The following is an 8,424-nucleotide window of genomic DNA, read 5'->3' as shown; positions in this document are numbered from 1 at the left end:
AGAGAGAGAGAGAGAGAGACTGAGAGAAGGTATTCAGTTCCCAGCTGTACCTTAGCTCCTCTTCTCAGATTCCATGAAATCCTTAGTTATGGCCTTACATGGACAGTTTATCCAGTCATCTTTGGGCCTCCCAAGGACCTGTGCTGAAAAACTGCAAGATAAAGTATCTCTTTTACTTTTTGTCAGAACATATATACCCTCTTACTATTTGCTTATCTTTTCTAAATGCAACAGAAAACAGTCTAAATAGTTGTATGGATAAATGAAGATTTATAAAGTTATAGGGGAGCGTTAGTATGTACAATTTTTACATCGCATAAGTGAACTGACAGATAACTCTTAGAATTTTTAATATTATACCAGAATGACTGAGTAGACCAAAGAAAATTTTGAAAACAAAGATTAGTGGTATATGATATTTCGATATGTTATAAAGCTATAAAAATCATCTTAGCTTAAAAATATTTTTATATATTTTATATTTATATATATTATTTTATACTTATATGTAAACAAATAGAACTTTGACTATACCACAGGTAAAATATTCAAAGTAGTTAAAAGATTTGAATTTAAAAATGAAACCATTAAAAAAAAAAGTGCTGCAAATATTCATAGAAAATCACTATATTGAAAAATTAAATGACAAATTTGAGAAAATATTTGCAACAAATTCAATAAAGATTTAATACCTTTAAAACATATGCACTACAATGTGAATATACTTAATACCACAGAACTATACCCTAAAAAATGGTTAAAATGGTAAGTTTATGTTATATATATTTTACCTCAATAAAAAATACATATGTAAATTCCCTGGGAAAAATATATTAAGAACTTAATAGACTCATGGCAAAGAGATAGCTACTTACTTCAAAAAGTAAAACAATACTTGCTATCAAACATTTGGGATGGTGTTTTCTGAAAAGTAAGAAAATGAATAAATTCCTAGGGATAGGAGAATGATCAACCTCGTGATTAATCAAACAATGCCAAAGGAGTTTGATTCTACTACAATTTATCCAAAAACTTACCTCCTGCAGAGGTTTTTAAGGAATTATTCCCAACTATAGGGTACGGTTCTATGAAACTAGAACTTTCCTGTATCATTCTTTTAGAAGAATTTGGCACCCCGGATTTCGGTGGATGTGGTGGATTGGTACTTAACAGCCACTCCTACCTCCTTCTTGACTAAAATAACTTCCTAACCCGCTAAACTGCCAGAGCTAGAAAAGTTGAAAGTCATTTTTCCAGATTCCTTCATAGTTGCCATGTGAGAGAAAATGCAGACTAGAGCCCAGGAGCCCACTTATGAAAAAAATACAAAAGCACAATATAGATACAGAAGTAACTATACCTGCAGAAAAAAAAACAAAACTACAATTTTAAAATCCCAAACATCTGATGAATACTGCAACAATCACAAAAACCCAGAAAAAATGCACAATGCTTTTAGTAATCAATTGCCTGACTCCTCTTTCATATATCTATAATCTATATAATTTTTAAAAAATTTTTGCTGCATATTCTGATCACCTTTTATATATGACAATAAATTTGTAATATCACTGCCTTGAGGGAAAATAAAAAGATAATAATAGTCTTTTTTCTAGTGTGGGTAATAAAAATTTTTTTTTAATTTTCTGATAGTTTAGAAAACTACTTTTTACGTCTCATCATTGGTAGTGTCATGTAAATTTTTAGGAAAACCTAGTTTTCCTAAAGTTCATGAAAACCTCAGTTAAGGTTTTTTTTGCATAAAAGCTGTAAGATTCAGGGTAACATGAACCTTCAGTCATCTTATATCTCCATTGCAGTCAGCACTGTTAATATTCCATGTCAGTAAGAAATTTAAATATTATCTCCATGTGTTCATATAATTTGTTCTTCATTAATTAGATTATTAAATATTGTAAGAGTCAATTCATGGCCTCTGTTTGGAATTTATCTTTTCTTCTTAATGAAAGAATATAATTTTGATGTAATATGAATTCTACAATTTACTTCTTAATGTCAAAACAATTTCTATTCATTGTACCACATTTTCCTTATCATTTTTGTTCTATATTCTATTATTTTTATCTAACTTTTCTCTCAGTTCTATAATGAATATATAATGATGTGCCATGGAAGCCAAACCTAGTGAAAAAAGACATGAGGAAAGAAGTGTGTAAACTGTCATAAAAATAATGGAATAATAATCAATTGTAGGTCCCAGAGTTGACACTAGAGGGAGTGAGCTGAAAAGCTAGCAAGATCTCAGTTTAGGTAACACCTCCTTGAGGGAAACCTCCCACGACTCCCCAAAACTGGGTTTGGTATTTATTCCTTCCATAGCACTCTCAGTTCATACCACAAGTAATACACATAACACTACACTGAAATTGCCTTTTTTCAAATTAATTAATTAATTAATTAATTAATTTTATGTTGACATTGGTTAATGAAATCCAGTAAGTTTCAGGTGTACATTTTAACAGCAAAGCATATATACACACTCCTGACCCACTGAAACTATCAGATAATAAACAAATGTTTTTTTTAAGTTACTAAGCCTGTGGTAATTTGTCATGCATTAATAGAAAATTAATACATTTATTTTCCTCTCTTCTGGATTTTCCAGGTTTTTTGTAATAAGTATGTTTATTTTATAACAGAAGAAAAAAACTTTTTATAACAAAAATAAAAGCAAATTACTATAGATAATTGAAGATAACCAAGCCATATTTTGCCGAAGAATGAACTGACATTATTTTTCTTAATGTCGTTAACAGCTGCATTAAATAGGAAGAAATCTTCTCTTTGTATTTAATTCTTGGGATCAAGTCCAAAGTTACCCAGCTTGAGGATAAAAGCTAACACACTCTATATAATCAAACTGGGTTGGTTCTGAAAACGAATGTGCTAAAAGGTAAACCTCTGCATAAATCACTCTTCTCTTGCTATATTAAGCTTCTATGAAATCATCTTGAACAAACAGATTTTTATTTTAGTTTAGACACCAAAACCCAGCAGGGTACCCCACTAATTAATGATGATAAAACTGAGTGGAAAGGGAGGTCATCATGAAACAAACAATATAACAATCAGTCAAGCTTACGGCAGCTGGTAATATTCAAATACTGTATAGTACTTGACTCTCTAGCACCACTCCATGGAGTCCTGCTGAGCTGCTAAACACTTTTAAATTAATATCAAAATAGCCAATGCAATCGCAGTATTAATTAAGATGAGGACTCAAAGGTATAATGTGGTATTTACTGATCACCCACAATGAGCATGCTTAGCTTAAATCCTAATATAAAAACACAAAACACTCTTTCCTCCAACACCCATCTGCCTCCTCTGTCTTCCACATAAACAAGCTGAATGGAGATTAGACAGAAAATTATCACCTCTGGATCTTTTAAGTCCCTGCTGGTGACTTTGTGATTCCTTCTGCCATTTGAAATTGGTTTTTTATTTATTATTTTTTCATTTGGTGTTAAGCGTTATTATTTCATTATTCCCTCAATCTATGTTTACATTTGTTGCCATAAGAGGTCCAGGATCCTCACGTCAGCCCCCATGCCTTCGATTCTAATCCCAATTCTCTCTGTGAGAAATGAAGCAATCCCTCCACCCACCCCCCAACCCCAACACCATTCCAGATTTATTTTTTCCATACGTTGGGATGGCTTCTTAGCATCTTATGTTAGTCAAAGTTGGCATTTCCACATAAGAGACTTGGGAAGTTTATAAGCTGATGTAATCAACTAGGTGGATAAATCTCTGAGTGCAGGTTCCAATCGTCTCAGCACTGTGGCTGAAGGAAGTTCTACAATCTTTTAGAACCATCTTAGAAACTGATGGGTTTTCAGCTGGTGCCTTGAGCCGAGAGTCAAGGACTTTGATGCGTCATTTTCTGCTGGTAGACTGTCCATTGCTGTACCAGACAGTCCTTGAATCCCTTACACCCTTCAACTGCCCTTTTGCAGCAGTCACTTTGTCTCACGAACCCAGCCTTCAATGGGACTGTCGTTCAAGGGGACAACAGGTGATGATTTGATCAGCTGGGTTTTTTCACTAATTTCGATAGCTGCTGAGGTCCAGTTTCTTAACACCAGCTTGAATTCTTATTCCCCTTATCTGCTCCCAGGACAGGTAGGATAAATTTCAGTTTCCCTCCCTTTTTTCTCCTTAAAGTCTATTGCCTATAACATCTGGTACAGCTTTCAGTAGCAATCAGGGCTTTCGAATGCTAAGAAAAGAAATTGACTCTGGTTAATTAAACCAAAAATGGAAATTATTTAAAAGATGTAGGATAGTTTACACATTCTCTTGGGAGGGCTTGAGAGGCAAACTTAGGAATTTTACAGCTAGAAACATTTCTTAAAAGCAAACCAAGGGACTTCTCAAGTAAAGACATCTTGAAGCTCCTGCTGGGCACAGATATGACAGCACATTCTGGCAGTCTTAGTGACCAGACCCCCAGTCCCATATGTTGTCCAAATATGTAGGTGGCACTGCTTTTGGGTGTCACTAGTTACTTATTCACAGTCTGAAGAGCAGGTGGATCTGAATGACAGAGCCGAGACCAATGTCTTATCTGCAAGGAGCCTGGAAAGGGGAATATCTGGCAAGGCATCCTAAGGGTGAACATTTCCCAAACATAGAAAATGGGTTCTGATGCTTGGCTGGACAAAAGAGACTGATAAGCCTTCCTTTTCTTGTGGAAGTCACCGGGTTGAGAGGGGCGTGGACTCCTCTTCCCGCCAGGGCCTGTGCTCATCCACTGATACTGGTGTACTCCGAAAAAAGGGAATCATCTGGCAAAAAAGTGACTGTGCCAGCTGTGTTCAAGGCTCCCATTTGACCAGATATTGTGAACTTTGTTCACACCAACTTGCGCAAAAACAATAGACAGCCCTGTGCTGTCTGTGAATTAGCAGGTCATCAAACCAGTGCTGAGTCATGGGGTATTGGCAGAGCTGTGACTCAAATCCCCAGAGTTTGAGGCAGTGGGACTCATTGTTCTGGCCAGGGCACTTCTGGCAGTATGTCCCATGGAAGCTGCAAGTTTGATCCAAACAAAACCTGGCACCGTTGGCATAGCAGAGTGAACACAACACAGAAGCGATATGCGATCTGCTCTGCCCTTGCTGCCTCAGCCTTACCATCACTGGTCATGTCTAAAGGACATCATATTGAGAAACTTCCTGAACTTCCTTTAGTGATTGAAGAAAAAGTTGAAGGCTACAAGAAGACCAAGGAGGTCATTTTGCTTCTTAAGAAACATAAGACCTATACCTCTCCCTGTACCCAGCTAAGGAGACCTTGCCTCATCTATAATGAGGACAATGGCATCATCAAAGCTTGGTTTTTCGAACAAAAGGCTGTGTTGCCCCCAGGTCTTTAGGGAAGACAGGCTGTTCCAAGCACAACCGCCTTCCTGGAGTGTGGACACAGGGGGTCCCAGAGCCACAATTCGACATAGTCCCAGCTCATCCACGAGGCCCCGGGGCTCCTTCCTGAGGCCTCTGCTCCTTCCTGCTCTCTCAATATGAAATGAAACTTCTGGACTAGAGCAGAGGCTTCTTCCCTGTCACTTTTCTCCCTGGGATGGTCTTGGTGGTCCGTGGATACTCATTCAAAATTAAGTAAACTAAGTCTCAGAGAGGTGATCACACGGCTAATAAGTGACAGAATCAGAGTGTGGACACAGGGGCTTCCAGAGACACAATTCAACCCGGTCCCTTCTCATCCAAAAGGCCCAGGGGATCCTTCCTGAGGCCTCTGTTCCTTCCTGCTTTTTAAATTTGATATCAGACTTGTGGACTGGAGAAGACACCTTCCTCTCCGTCACCTTTCTGCCTGGGCTGGTCATGATGGATTCTGTATACTCATTCAACATTCAGAAAACTAAGTCTCATGCAGGTGATCACACAGCTAATAAGTGAAAGAGTCAGATACAGATCAACATGTGTCTGGAGTTTCCCAAACGGACCTCTTTCTACCAGCTGAAGGATGCCATTTTGGCTTCTTCCTCGACAAGGATGGAGGGGCAGATGGGAAGATGGAAGGGCGGGCCAAAGCATCCCTGGGCACACTGTCTGTGGGTGGCTTTGAAGTCTGCATGAGGATACAGAGAGGAATTAGACATATTTTATGCCCCAAGAAGCTCAATGGGACCCTGAGTGCTTATCAAACATCTGTACCCAACTACGCTCAAAAGATTGAACATTCCCTACAAAGCTCCAGGACCTGGGAAGCCTGTGCATTTGCCATGAGTGAGAAATTTCACAGAAGTCTGCACTTTTTGATAACAAGCACGTGAATTGAATGTGTAACACCAGAGCTCCCATATATATATGTGCATATATAAGAATATATGCACATATACAAGAATATATGAATATGTCCATATATAAGAATATATGCACACATAAGAATATATATGCACATATATATATGGTGGGTTTTAGAACAAAAGGCTATATTGCCACCAGGTCTTTAGGGATGGCAGGCTTTTCCCAGCACATCTGCCTTCTGGGAGTGTGGACACAGGGGGTCTCAGAGCCACAATTCGACATAGTCCCAGCTCATCCGAGAGGCCCCAGGACTCCTTCCTGAGGCCTCTCTGCTCCTTCCCGTTTCTCAATTTGAAATGAAACTTCTGGACTAGAGCAGACACCTTCCCCCCGTGAGTTTTCTGCCTGGGATGGTCTTGGTGGTCCGCGGATTCTCATTCAAAATTAAAAAACTCAGTCTCAGAGAGGTGATCACATGGCTAGTAAGTGACAAACTCCCATGGCGGACACAGGGGCCTCCAGGGCCACAATTCAACCTGGTCCCTTCACATCCAAGAGGCCCAGGGGCTCCTTCCTAAGGACTCTGTTCACTTCCTGCTTTTGAAATTTGATATCAGACTTCTGGACTGGAGCAGACACCTCCATCACCTTCACCTTGCTGCCTGGGCTGGTTGTGATGGTTCCTGTACACTCATTCAAAATTAAGAAAACTAAGTCTCAGAGAGGTGATCACACAGCTAATAAGTGGCTGAGTCAGATACAGACCCAAGCTGTCTGACGTCTCAGCAAACTGACCTCTTTTTACCAGGTGAAGGGTGCCATATGGGAATCTTCCTCGAAGAGGATGGAGGGGGAGATGGGACGATGGAAGGGCGGGCCTAAGCATCCCTGGGCACACTGTCTGTGGGTGGCCCTGAAGTATGCAGAAGGATACAGAGAGGAATTAGACCCATTTTCTGCCTCAAGGAGCTCAATTGTACCCTGAGGGCTTGTCACAAGTCTGTCCCCACTACCCGCAGAAGATTAAACATTCCCTACAAAGCCCCAGGGCCTGGGATGCCTGTGCCTTCGCCGCAAGTACGAAATTTCTCGGAAATCTGCATTTTTGGCTCACAATGCACGTGAATTCAGTGTGCAATGCCAGAGCTCCCATATATATGTGTGCATATATGTGAAAATATATGCACATATATATATGGTGGGTTTTAGAACAAAAGGCTATGTTGTCCCCAGGTCTCTTGGGATGGCATGTCGGTGCAAGCACATCCGCCTTCCGGGAGTATGGACACAGGAGTTCCCAGAGCCACAATTCGACACAGTCCCAGCTCATCCAAGAGGCCCCGGGGCTCCTTCCTGAGGCCTCTGCTCCTTCCCGCTTTCTCACTTTGAAATGAACCTTCTGGAATAGAGCAGACACCTTCCCCCGTGAGTTTTCTGCCTGGGATGGTCAGGGTGGTCCATGGATTCTCATTCAAAATTAAGAAAACTAAGTCTCAGAGAGGTGATCACATGGCTAATAAGTGACAGCATCAGAGTGTGGACACAGGGGCCTCCAGAGCCAGAATTCAACCTGGTCCCTTCTCATCCAAGTGGCCCAGGGCCTCCTTCCTAAGGACTCTGTTCCTTTCCTGCTTTTTCAATTTGATATCAGACTTCTGGACTAAAGCAGACACCTCCCTCTCCGTCACCTTTCTACCTGGCCTGGTATGATGGTTCATGTATACTCATTCAAAATTCAGAAAACTGAGTCTCATACAGGTGATCACAGAGCTAATAAGTGACAGAGTCAGATACAGATCAACAGGTATCTGAAGTTTCCCAAACGGACCTCTTTCTAACAGGTCCTCGACAAGGATGGAAGGGCACATGGGACGATGGAAGTGTGGGCCAAAGCATCCCTGGGCACACTGTCTGTGGGTGGCTTTGAAGTCTGCATGAGGATACAGAGAGGAATTAGACATATTTTCTCCTGCAAGGAGCTCAATGGGACCCTGAGTTCTTGTCAAACATATGTACCCAACTACCCGCAGAAGACTGAACTTTCCCTACAAAGCAACAGGGCCTGGGAAGCCTGTGAATTTCCCGCAAGTGAGAAATTTCTCAGAAGTCTGCACTTTTGGCTCACAATGGA

General features: G+C 40.3%; 1 pseudogene; it reads left to right on the top strand.

Annotated features, from left to right (window-relative positions):
* Window positions 1-1,786: 1,786 nt before the first annotated feature.
* The window catches only part of LOC105304180, a 12,715-nt pseudogene continuing 6,077 nt past the window's right edge, over window positions 1,787-8,424 (top strand).

Source organism: Pteropus vampyrus, unplaced genomic scaffold (genome assembly GCF_000151845.1).
Source record: "Pteropus vampyrus isolate Shadow unplaced genomic scaffold, Pvam_2.0 Scaffold332, whole genome shotgun sequence".
In the NCBI taxonomy this organism is placed as follows: domain Eukaryota; kingdom Metazoa; phylum Chordata; class Mammalia; order Chiroptera; family Pteropodidae; genus Pteropus; species Pteropus vampyrus.
The sequence above is the reverse complement of the archived record's forward strand: the minus strand, read 5'-3'. Positions and strand labels throughout refer to the sequence as shown.